The sequence below is a fragment of the Coregonus lavaretus genome, assembly GCF_964263955.1.
Source record: "Coregonus lavaretus genome assembly, chromosome: 24".
Classification (NCBI taxonomy): domain Eukaryota; kingdom Metazoa; phylum Chordata; class Actinopteri; order Salmoniformes; family Salmonidae; genus Coregonus; species Coregonus lavaretus.
The window spans coordinates 46,213,683-46,227,836 of record NC_140011.1 but is presented as its reverse complement, the minus strand read 5'-3'; the positions used below and the strand labels follow the sequence as shown (position 1 = coordinate 46,227,836).

Genomic DNA, 14,154 nt, shown 5'->3' with positions numbered 1-14,154 from the left:
TATCAGGACTGCAACGTGTTTCCACTACTAATCCACATACGTATTACGGAGCTACTCAGCCTGAATATCAGGACTGCAACGTGTTTCCACTACTAATCCACATACGTATTACGGAGCTACTCAGCCTGAATATCAGGACTGCAACGTGTTTCCACTACTAATCCACATACGTATTACGGAGCTACTCAGCCTGAATATCAGGACTGTAACGTGTTTCCACTACTAATCCACATACGTATTACGGAGCTACTCAGCCTGAATATCAGGACTGCAACGTGTTTCCACTACTAATCCACATACGTATTACGGCGCTACTCAGCCTGAATATCAGGACTGCAACGTGTTTCCACTACTAATCCACATACGTATTACGGAGCTACTCAGCCTGAATATCAGGACTGCAACGTGTTTCCACTACTAATCCACATACGTATTACGGAGCTACTCAGCCTGAATATCAGGACTGCAACGTGTTTCCACTACTAATCCACATACGTATTACGGAGCTACTCAGCCTGAATATCAGGACTGCAACGTGTTTCCACTACTAATCCACATACGTATTACGGAGCTACTCAGCCTGAATATCAGGACTGCAACGTGTTTCCACTACTAATCCACATACGTATTACGGAGCTACTCAGCCTGAATATCAGGACTGAAACGTGTTTCCACTACTAATCCACATACGTATTACGGAGCTACTCAGCCTGAATATCAGGACTGCAACGTGTTTCCACTACTAATCCACATACGTATTACGGAGCTACTCAGCCTGAATATCAGGACTGTAACGTGTTTCCACTACTAATCCACATACGTATTACGGCGCTACTCAGCCTGAATATCAGGACTGCAACGTGTTTCCACTACTAATCCACATACGTATTACGGCGCTACTCAGCCTGAATATCAGGACTGCAACGTGTTTCCACTACTAATCCACATACGTATTACGGAGCTACTCAGCCTGAATATCAGGACTGCAACGTGTTTCCACTACTAATCCACATACGTATTACGGAGCTACTCAGCCTGAATATCAGGACTGCAACGTGTTTCCACTACTAATCCACATACGTATTACGGAGCTACTCAGCCTGAATATCAGGACTGCAACGTGTTTCCACTACTAATCCACATACGTATTACGGAGCTACTCAGCCTGAATATCAGGACTGCAACGTGTTTCCACTACTAATCCACATACGTATTACGGAGCTACTCAGCCTGAATATCAGGACTGCAACGTGTTTCCACTACTAATCCACATACGTATTACGGAGCTACTCAGCCTGAATATCAGGACTGCAACGTGTTTCCACTACTAATCCACATACGTATTACGGAGCTACTCAGCCTGAATATCAGGACTGCAACGTGTTTCCACTACTAATCCACATACGTATTACGGAGCTACTCAGCCTGAATATCAGGACTGCAACGTGTTTCCACTACTAATCCACATACGTATTACGGAGCTACTCAGCCTGAATATCAGGACTGCAACGTGTTTCCACTACTAATCCACATACGTATTACGGAGCTACTCAGCCTGAATATCAGGACTGCAACGTGTTTCCACTACTAATCCACATACGTATTACGGAGCTACTCAGCCTGAATATCAGGACTGCAACGTGTTTCCACTACTAATCCACATACGTATTACGGAGCTACTCAGCCTGAATATCAGGACTGCAACGTGTTTCCACTACTAATCCACATACGTATTACGGAGCTACTCAGCCTGAATATCAGGACTGCAACGTGTTTCCACTACTAATCCACATACGTATTACGGAGCTACTCAGCCTGAATATCAGGACTGCAACGTGTTTCCACTACTAATCCACATACGTATTACGGAGCTACTCAGCCTGAATATCAGGACTGCAACGTGTTTCCACTACTAATCCACATACGTATTACGGAGCTACTCAGCCTGAATATCAGGACTGCAACGTGTTTCCACTACTAATCCACATACGTATTACGGAGCTACTCAGCCTGAATATCAGGACTGCAACGTGTTTCCACTACTAATCCACATACGTATTACGGAGCTACTCAGCCTGAATATCAGGACTGCAACGTGTTTCCACTACTAATCCACATACGTATTACGGAGCTACTCAGCCTGAATATCAGGACTGCAACGTGTTTCCACCTACTAATCCACATAGCTATTTACGGAGCTACTCAGCCTGGAATATCAGGACTGCAACGTGTTTCCACTACTAATCCACATACGTATTTCTGGAGTACTCAGCGTGAATATCAGGACTGCAACGTGTTTCCACTACTAATCCACATACGTATTACGGAGCTACTCAGCCTGAATATCAGGACTGCAACGTGTTTCCACTACTAATCCACATACGAATTACGGAGCTACTCAGCCTGAATATCAGGACTGCAACGTGTTTCCACTACTAATCCACATACGTATTACGGAGCTACTCAGCCTGAATATCAGGACTGCAACGTGTTCCACTACTAATCCACATACGTATTACGGAGCTACTCAGCCTGAATATCAGGACTGCAACGTGTTTCCACTACTAATCCACATACGTATTACGGAGCTACTCAGCCTGAATATCAGGACTGCAACGTGTTTCCACTACTAATCCACATACGTATTACGGAGCTACTCAGCCTGAATATCAGGACTGCAACGTGTTTCCACTACTAATCCACATACGTATTACGGAGCTACTCAGCCTGAATATCAGGACTGCAACGTGTTTCCACTACTAATCCACATACGTATTACGGAGCTACTCAGCCTGAATATCAGGACTGCAACGTGTTTCCACTACTAATCCACATACGTATTACGGAGCTACTCAGCCTGAATATCAGGACTGCAACGTGTTTCCACTACTAATCCACATACGTATTACGGAGCTACTCAGCCTGAATATCAGGACTGCAACGTGTTTCCACTACTAATCCACATACGTATTACGGAGCTACTCAGCCTGAATATCAGGACTGCAACGTGTTTCCACTACTAATCCACATACGTATTACGGAGCTACTCAGCCTGAATATCAGGACTGCAACGTGTTTCCACTACTAATCCACATACGTATTACGGAGCTACTCAGCCTGAATATCAGGACTGCAACGTGTTTCCACTACTAATCCACATACGTATTACGGAGCTACTCAGCCTGAATATCAGGACTGCAACGTGTTTCCACTACTAATCCACATACGTATACGGAGCTACTCAGCCTGAATATCAGGACTGCAACGTGTTTCCACTACTAATCCACATACGTATTACGGAGCTACTCAGCCTGAATATCAGGACTGCAACGTGTTTCCACTACTAATCCACATACGTATTACGGAGCTACTCAGCCTGAATATCAGGACTGCAACGTGTTTCCACTACTAATCCACATACGTATTACGGAGCTACTCAGCCTGAATATCAGGACTGCAACGTGTTTCCACTACTAATCCACATACGTATTACGGAGCTACTCAGCCTGAATATCAGGACTGCAACGTGTTTCCACTACTAATCCACATACGTATTACGGAGCTACTCAGCCTGAATATCAGGACTGCAACGTGTTTCCACTACTAATCCACATACGTATTACGGAGCTACTCAGCCTGAATATCAGGACTGCAACGTGTTTCCACTACTAATCCACATACGTATTACGGAGCTACTCAGCCTGAATATCAGGACTGCAACGTGTTTCCACTACTATCCACATACGTATTACGGAGCTACTCAGCCTGAATATCAGGACTGCAACGTGTTTCCACTACTAATCCACATACGTATTACGGAGCTACTCAGCCTGAATATCAGGACTGCAACGTGTTTCCACTACTAATCCACATACGTATTACGGAGCTACTCAGCCTGAATATCAGGACTGCAACGTGTTTCCACTACTAATCCACATACGTATTACGGAGCTACTCAGCCTGAATATCAGGACTGCAACGTGTTTCCACTACTAATCCACATACGTATTACGGAGCTACTCAGCCTGAATATCAGGACTGCAACGTGTTTCCACTACTAATCCACATACGTATTACGGAGCTACTCAGCCTGAATATCAGGACTGCAACGTGTTTCCACTACTAATCCACATACGTATTACGGAGCTACTCAGCCTGAATATCAGGACTGCAACGTGTTTCCACTACTAATCCACATACGTATTACGGAGCTACTCAGCCTGAATATCAGGACTGCAACGTGTTTCCACTACTAATCCACATACGTATTACGGAGCTACTCAGCCTGAATATCAGGACTGCAACGTGTTTCCACTACTAATCCACATACGTATTACGGAGCTACTCAGCCTGAATATCAGGACTGCAACGTGTTTCCACTACTAATCCACATACGTATTACGGAGCTACTCAGCCTGAATATCAGGACTGCAACGTGTTTCCACTACTAATCCACATACGTATTACGGAGCTACTCAGCCTGAATATCAGGACTGCAACGTGTTTCCACTACTAATCCACATACGTATTACGGAGCTACTCAGCCTGAATATCAGGACTGCAACGTGTTTCCACTACTAATCCACATACGTATTACGGAGCTACTCAGCCTGAATATCAGGACTGCAACGTGTTTCCACTACTAATCCACATACGTATTACGGAGCTACTCAGCCTGAATATCAGGACTGCAACGTGTTTCCACTACTAATCCACATACGTATTACGGAGCTACTCAGCCTGAATATCAGGACTGCAACGTGTTTCCACTACTAATCCACATACGTATTACGGAGCTACTCAGCCTGAATATCAGGACTGCAACGTGTTTCCACTACTAATCCACATACGTATTACGGAGCTACTCAGCCTGAATATCAGGACTGCAACGTGTTTCCACTACTAATCCACATACGTATTACGGAGCTACTCAGCCTGAATATCAGGACTGCAACGTGTTTCCACTACTAATCCACATACGTATTACGGAGCTACTCAGCCTGAATATCAGGACTGCAACGTGTTTCCACTACTAATCCACATACGTATTACGGAGCTACTCAGCCTGAATATCAGGACTGCAACGTGTTTCCACTACTAATCCACATACGTATTACGGCGCTACTCAGCCTGAATATCAGGACTGCAACGTGTTTCCACTACTAATCCACATACGTATTACGGAGCTACTCAGCCTGAATATCAGGACTGCAACGTGTTTCCACTACTAATCCACATACGTATTACGGAGCTACTCAGCCTGAATATCAGGACTGCAACGTGTTTCCACTACTAATCCACATACGTATTACGGAGCTACTCAGCCTGAATATCAGGACTGCAACGTGTTTCCACTACTAATCCACATACGTATTACGGAGCTACTCAGCCTGAATATCAGGACTGCAACGTGTTTCCACTACTAATCCACATACGTATTACGGAGCTACTCAGCCTGAATATCAGGACTGCAACGTGTTTCCACTACTAATCCACATACGTATTACGGCGCTACTCAGCCTGAATATCAGGACTGCAACGTGTTTCCACTACTAATCCACATACGTATTACGGAGCTACTCAGCCTGAATATCAGGACTGCAACGTGTTTCCACTACTAATCCACATACGTATTACGGAGCTACTCAGCCTGAATATCAGGACTGCAACGTGTTTCCACTACTAATCCACATACGTATTACGGAGCTACTCAGCCTGAATATCAGGACTGCAACGTGTTTCCACTACTAATCCACATACGTATTACGGAGCTACTCAGCCTGAATATCAGGACTGCAACGTGTTTCCACTACTAATCCACATACGTATTACGGAGCTACTCAGCCTGAATATCAGGACTGCAACGTGTTTCCACTACTAATCCACATACGTATTACGGAGCTACTCAGCCTGAATATCAGGACTGCAACGTGTTTCCACTACTAATCCACATACGTATTACGGAGCTACTCAGCCTGAATATCAGGACTGCAACGTGTTTCCACTACTAATCCACATACGTATTACGGAGCTACTCAGCCTGAATATCAGGACTGCAACGTGTTTCCACTACTAATCCACATACGTATTACGGAGCTACTCAGCCTGAATATCAGGACTGCAACGTGTTTCCACTACTAATCCACATACGTATTACGGAGCTACTCAGCCTGAATATCAGGACTGCAACGTGTTTCCACTACTAATCCACATACGTATTACGGAGCTACTCAGCCTGAATATCAGGACTGCAACGTGTTTCCACTACTAATCCACATACGTATTACGGAGCTACTCAGCCTGAATATCAGGACTGCAACGTGTTTCCACTACTAATCCACATACGTATTACGGAGCTACTCAGCCTGAATATCAGGACTGCAACGTGTTTCCACTACTAATCCACATACGTATTACGGAGCTACTCAGCCTGAATATCAGGACTGCAACGTGTTTCCACTACTAATCCACATACGTATTACGGAGCTACTCAGCCTGAATATCAGGACTGCAACGTGTTTCCACTACTAATCCACATACGTATTACGGAGCTACTCAGCCTGAATATCAGGACTGCAACGTGTTTCCACTACTAATCCACATACGTATTACGGAGCTACTCAGCCTGAATATCAGGACTGCAACGTGTTTCCACTACTAATCCACATACGTATTACGGAGCTACTCAGCCTGAATATCAGGACTGCAACGTGTTTCCACTACTAATCCACATACGTATTACGGAGCTACTCAGCCTGAATATCAGGACTGCAACGTGTTTCCACTACTAATCCACATACGTATTACGGAGCTACTCAGCCTGAATATCAGGACTGCAACGTGTTTCCACTACTAATCCACATACGTATTACGGAGCTACTCAGCCTGAATATCAGGACTGCAACGTGTTTCCACTACTAATCCACATACGTATTACGGAGCTACTCAGCCTGAATATCAGGACTGCAACGTGTTTCCACTACTAATCCACATACGTATTACGGAGCTACTCAGCCTGAATATCAGGACTGCAACGTGTTTCCACTACTAATCCACATACGTATTACGGAGCTACTCAGCCTGAATATCAGGACTGCAACGTGTTTCCACTACTAATCCACATACGTATTACGGAGCTACTCAGCCTGAATATCAGGACTGCAACGTGTTTCCACTACTAATCCACATACGTATTACGGAGCTACTCAGCCTGAATATCAGGACTGCAACGTGTTTCCACTACTAATCCACATACGTATTACGGAGCTACTCAGCCTGAATATCAGGACTGCAACGTGTTTCCACTACTAATCCACATACGTATTACGGAGCTACTCAGCCTGAATATCAGGACTGCAACGTGTTTCCACTACTAATCCACATACGTATTACGGAGCTACTCAGCCTGAATATCAGGACTGCAACGTGTTTCCACTACTAATCCACATACGTATTACGGAGCTACTCAGCCTGAATATCAGGACTGCAACGTGTTTCCACTACTAATCCACATACGTATTACGGAGCTACTCAGCCTGAATATCAGGACTGCAACGTGTTTCCACTACTAATCCACATACGTATTACGGAGCTACTCAGCCTGAATATCAGGACTGCAACGTGTTTCCACTACTAATCCACATACGTATTACGGAGCTACTCAGCCTGAATATCAGGACTGCAACGTGTTTCCACTACTAATCCACATACGTATTACGGAGCTACTCAGCCTGAATATCAGGACTGCAACGTGTTTCCACTACTAATCCACATACGTATTACGGAGCTACTCAGCCTGAATATCAGGACTGCAACGTGTTTCCACTACTAATCCACATACGTATTACGGAGCTACTCAGCCTGAATATCAGGACTGCAACGTGTTTCCACTACTAATCCACATACGTATTACGGAGCTACTCAGCCTGAATATCAGGACTGCAACGTGTTTCCACTACTAATCCACATACGTATTACGGAGCTACTCAGCCTGAATATCAGGACTGCAACGTGTTTCCACTACTAATCCACATACGTATTACGGAGCTACTCAGCCTGAATATCAGGACTGCAACGTGTTTCCACTACTAATCCACATACGTATTACGGAGCTACTCAGCCTGAATATCAGGACTGCAACGTGTTTCCACTACTAATCCACATACGTATTACGGAGCTACTCAGCCTGAATATCAGGACTGCAACGTGTTTCCACTACTAATCCACATACGTATTACGGAGCTACTCAGCCTGAATATCAGGACTGCAACGTGTTTCCACTACTAATCCACATACGTATTACGGAGCTACTCAGCCTGAATATCAGGACTGCAACGTGTTTCCACTACTAATCCACATACGTATTACGGAGCTACTCAGCCTGAATATCAGGACTGCAACGTGTTTCCACTACTAATCCACATACGTATTACGGAGCTACTCAGCCTGAATATCAGGACTGCAACGTGTTTCCACTACTAATCCACATACGTATTACGGAGCTACTCAGCCTGAATATCAGGACTGCAACGTGTTTCCACTACTAATCCACATACGTATTACGGAGCTACTCAGCCTGAATATCAGGACTGCAACGTGTTTCCACTACTAATCCACATACGTATTACGGAGCTACTCAGCCTGAATATCAGGACTGCAACGTGTTTCCACTACTAATCCACATACGTATTACGGAGCTACTCAGCCTGAATATCAGGACTGCAACGTGTTTCCACTACTAATCCACATACGTATTACGGAGCTACTCAGCCTGAATATCAGGACTGCAACGTGTTTCCACTACTAATCCACATACGTATTACGGAGCTACTCAGCCTGAATATCAGGACTGCAACGTGTTTCCACTACTAATCCACATACGTATTACGGAGCTACTCAGCCTGAATATCAGGACTGCAACGTGTTTCCACTACTAATCCACATACGTATTACGGAGCTACTCAGCCTGAATATCAGGACTGCAACGTGTTTCCACTACTAATCCACATACGTATTACGGAGCTACTCAGCCTGAATATCAGGACTGCAACGTGTTTCCACTACTAATCCACATACGTATTACGGAGCTACTCAGCCTGAATATCAGGACTGCAACGTGTTTCCACTAATAATCCACATACGTATTACGGAGCTACTCAGCCTGAATATCAGGACTGCAACGTGTTTCCACTACTAATCCACGTTGCATCTGAAACTGTGTTTAGGGCTCTATCTACAAACATTATATTGGCCCAGTTGTGGCTGTGCAAAGACATATCCAAGCTAGAGGCAATAGGAAATGTCAGGAATAACTTTACCTGCTCTGAAAAACAAGCCCTTAAATCTCCTGAATGATATTTAGTCATCCTCCCAGCGGACAAGGGAGGCGTTGTTACTGTGCATAACAACTGTCTATAAGACTGAAGTACTCAGGCAACTGATTGATCAGACGTTCTATAAGAGACTCACTACAAACAGCTTTTGGCTGTAATGAACAGACCGTCACCAACGGTGATATCAACAAAAGAGAACACAGATTATTGGTGCGTAAAAACAGCTCAACACCGGTAATCTGCAGTCCCCAAAATACTGTTTGATTATCTAAATCCCAAAAGGGACAGGACAAATCTTCTTTGCGATATCAGACCAGGTTTGGCAGAAAGCAGTAAGATATCTGCTCAGCATCAAACTCCCTAATTGATAGATATAAATGTACTGGGGGGCCTGGTGGCACACCTGCATTTGGGGAATTACTCCCATTCTTCTCTGCAGATCCTCTCAAGCTCTGTCAGGTTGGATGGGGAGAGTCACTGCACAGCTATTTTCAGGTCTCTCCAGAGATGTTCGATCGGGTTCAAGTCCTGGCTCTGGCTTGGCCACTCATGGACATTCAGAGACTTGTCCCGAAGCCATTCCTGCGTTGTCTTGGCTATGTGCTTAGGGTCGTTGTCCTGTTGGAAGGTGAACCTTCGCCCCAGTCTGAGGTCCTGAGCGCTCTGGAGCAGGTTTTCATCAAGAATCTCTCTGTACTTTGCTCCGTTCATCTTTCCCTCGATCCTGACTAGTCTTCCAGTCCCTGTCGCTGAAAAACATCCCCACAGCATGATGCTGCCACCACCATGCTTCACCGTAGGGACGGTGCCAGGATTCCTCCAGACGTGATGCTCGGCATTCAGGTCAAAAGAGTTCAATCTTGGTTTCATCAGACCAGAAAATCTTGTTTCTCATGGTCATTGTCTTTAGGTGCCTTTTGGCAAACTCCAAGCGGGCTGTCATGTGCCTTTTACTGAGGAGTGGCTTCCGTCTGGCCACTCTACCATAAATGCCTGATTGGTGGAGTGCTGCAGAGATGGTTGTCCTTCTGGAAGGTTCTCCCATCTCCACAGAGGAACTCTGGAGCTCTGTCAGAGTGACCATCGGGTTCTTGGTCACCTCCCTGACCAAGGCCCTTCTCCCCCGATTGCTAAGTTTGGCCAGGCAGCCAGCTCTAGGAAGTGTCTTGGTGGTTCCAAACATCTTCCATTTAAGAATGGTGGAGGCCACTGTGTTCTTGGGGACCTTCAATGCTGCAGATATTTTTTGGTGCCCTTCCCCAGATCTGTGCCTCGACACAATCCTGTCTCGGAGCTCTACAGACAATTCCTTCGACCTCATGGCTTGGTTTTTGCTCTGACATGCACTGTCATCTGTGGGACCTTATATAGACAGGTGTGTGACTTTCCAAATCATGTCCAATCTATTGAATTTACAACAGGTGGACTCCAATCAAGTTGTAGAAACATCTCAAGGACGATCAATGGAAACAGGATGCACCTGAGCTCAATTTCGTGTCTCATAGCAAATGGTCTGAATACTTATGTAAATAAGGTATCTGTTTATTCTTTATACATTTTAGAATAAGGCTGTAATGTAACAAAATGTACTCAATACTCACTACCGAGTTCCAAACTGCCTCTGGAAGCAACGTCAGCACAATAACTGTTCGTCGGGAGCTTCATGAAATGGGTTTCCATGACCGAACAGCCGCACACAAGCCTAAGATCACCATGAGCAATGCCAAGTGTCGGCTGGAGTGGTGTAAAGCTGGGAGAAGGTCATGTGGTCTGATGAGACAAAAATAGAGCTTTTTGGTCTAAACTCCACTCGCCGTGTTTGGAGGAAGAAGAAGGATGAGTACAACCCCAAGAACACCATCCCAACCGTGAAGCATGGAGGTGGAAACATCATTCTTTGGGGATGCTTTTCTGCAAAGGGGACAGGACGACTGCACCGTATTGAGGGGAGGATGGATGGGGCCATGTATCGCGAGATCCTGGCCAACAACCTCCTTCCCTCAGTAAGAGCATTGAAGATGGGTCGTGGCTGGGTCTTCCAGCATGACAACGACCCGAAACACACAGCCAGGGCAACTAAGGAGTGGCTCCGTAAGAAGCATCTCAAGGTCCTGGAGTGGCCTAGCCAGTCTCCAGACCTGAACCCAATAGAAAATCTTTGGAGGGAGCTGAAAGTCCGTATTGCCCAGCGACAGCCCCGAAACCTGAAGGATCTGGAGAAGGTCTGTATGGAGGAGTGGGACAAAATCCCTGCTGCAGTGTGTGCAAACCTGGTCAAGACCTACAGGAAACGTATGATCTCTGTAATTGCAAACAAAGGTTTCTGTACCAAATATTAAGTTCTGCTTTTCTGATGTATCAAATACTTATGTCATGCAATAAAATGCAAATTAATTACTTAAAAATCATACAATGTGATTTTCTGGATTTCAGTTGAAGTGTACCTATGATAAAAATTACAGACCTCTACATGCTTTGTAAGTAGGAAAACCTGCAAAATCGGCAGTGTATCAAATACTTGTTCTCCCCATTGTAGGTAGAGTTAAAGTGACTATGCATAGATAATAATGCAAATAGTCTGGGTAGCCATTTGATTAGATGTCCAGGAGTCTTATGGCTTGGGGGTAGAAGCTGTTAAGAAGCCTTTTGGACCTAGACTTGGCACTCCGGTACCGCTTGCCGGGCGATAGCAGAGAGAACAGTCTATGACTAGGGTGGCTGGAGTCTTTGACCATTTTTAGGGCCTTCTTCTGACACCGCCTGGTATAGGTCCTGGATGGCAGGAAGCTTGGCCCAAGTGATGTACTGGGCCGTACGCACTACCCTCTGTAGTGCCTTACGGTCAGAGGCTGAGTAGTTGCCATACCAGGCAGTGATGTAACCAGTCAGGATGCTCTCGATGGTGCAGCTGTAAAACCTTTTGAGGATCTGACCACCCATGCCAAATCTTTTCAGTCTCCTGAGGGGGAATAGGTTTTGTTGTGCCCTCTTCACGACTGTCTTGGTGTGCTTGGACCATGTAAGTTTGATTGTGATGTGGACACCAAGGAACTTGAAGCTCTCCACCTATTCCACTACAGCCCCGTCGATGAGAATGGGGGCGTGCTCAGTCCTCTTTTTTTTCCCTGTAGTCAACGATCAGCTCCTTTGTCTTGATCACGTTGAGGGAGAGGTTGTTGTCCTGGCACCACACGGCCAGGTCTCTGACCTCCTCCCTATAGGCTGTTTCGTCGTTGTCGGTTTTCAGGCCTACCACTGTTGTGTCATCGGCAAATTAATGATGGTGTTGGAGTCGTGCCTGGCCATGCAGTCATGAGTGAACAGGAAGTACAGGAGGGGACTGAGCACGCATCCCTGAGGGGCCCCCTTGTTGAGGATCAGCGTGGCGGATGTGTTGCGACCTACCTTTACCACCTGGGGGCGGCCGTCAGGAAGTCCAGGATCCAGTTGCAGAGGGAGGTGTTTAGTCCCAGGATCCTTAGCTTGGTGATGAGTTTTGAGAGCACTATGGTGTTGAACGCTGAGCTGTAGTCACTTAATAGCATTCTCACATAGGTGTTCCTTTTGTCCAGGTGTGAAAGGGCAGTGTGGAGTGCAATAGAGATTGCATCATCTGTGGATCTGTTGGGGCGGTATGCAAATTGAGTGGGTCTAGGGTTTCTGGGATAATGGTGTTGATGTGAGCCATGACCAGCCTTTCAAAGCACTTCATGGCTACAGACGTGAGTGCTACGGGTCGGTAGTCATTTAGGCAGGTTACCTTAGTGTTCTTGGGCACAGGGACTATGGTGGTATTACAGACTCAGACAGGGAGAGGTTGAAAATGTCAGTGAAGACACTTGCCAGTTGGTCAGCGCATGCTCGAAGTACACGTCCTGGTAATCCGTCTGGCCCTGCGGCCTTGTGAATGTTGACCTGTTTAAAGGTCTTACTCACATCGGCTACGGAGAGCGTGATCACACAGTCATCCGGAACAGCTGATGCTCTCATGCATGTTTCAGTGTTACTAGCCTCGAAGCGAGCATAGAAGTAATTTAGCTCGTCTGGTAGGCTTGTGTCACTGGGCAGCTCGCGGCTGTGCTTCCCTTTGTAGTCTGTAATAGTTTTCAAGCCCTGCCACATCTGACGAGCATCAGAGCCGGTGTAGTACGATTCAATCTTAGTCCTGTATTGACTCTTTGCCTGTTTGATGGTTTGTCGGAGGGCATAGCGGGATTTCTTATAAGCGTCCGGGTTAGAGTCCCGCTCCTTGAAAGCGGCAGCTCTACCCTTTAGCTCAGTGCGGATGTTGCCTGTAATCCATGGCTTCTGGTTGGCGTATGTACGTATGGTCACTGTGGGGACGACGTCATCGATGCACTTATTGATGAAGCCAGTGACTGATGTGGTGTACTCCTCAATGCTATCTGAAGAATCCCGGATCATGTTCCAGTCTGTGCTAGCAAAACAGTCCTGTAGCTGAGCATCTGCGTCATCTGACCACTTCCTTATTAACCGAGTCACTGGTGCTTGACCGAGTCACTCCTTTGTCTTACCAGAGGCTTCTGTTCTATCCTTACAAGGCACCCCGATCTCCGACTCATTAAAGAAAAATGATTAGTCCAGTTCAAGGTGAGTAATCGCTGTTCTGATGTCCAGAAGCTCTTTTCAGTCATAAGAGACGGAAGCAGCAAAATTGTGTACATACTCTGATCCTTTGATTGGGTGGACAACATGTCAGCTCATGCTGCAAGAGCTCTGATAGGCTGGAGGACGTCCTCCGGAAGTTGTCATAATTACTGTGTCTATGGAAGGGGGTGAGAACCATGAGCCTCCTAGGTTT

At 45.8% G+C, this 14,154-nt stretch overlaps 1 protein-coding gene across 1 annotated transcript in view; it reads right to left on the bottom strand.

Annotated features, from left to right (window-relative positions):
- LOC311099911 (DNA polymerase theta-like) overlaps window positions 1-14,154 on the bottom strand; it is a gene marked incomplete at its 5' end in the record, with an annotated part of 118,742 nt that overhangs the window by 75,606 nt on the left and 28,982 nt on the right. The gene's annotated exons all lie outside the window — the stretch shown is intronic.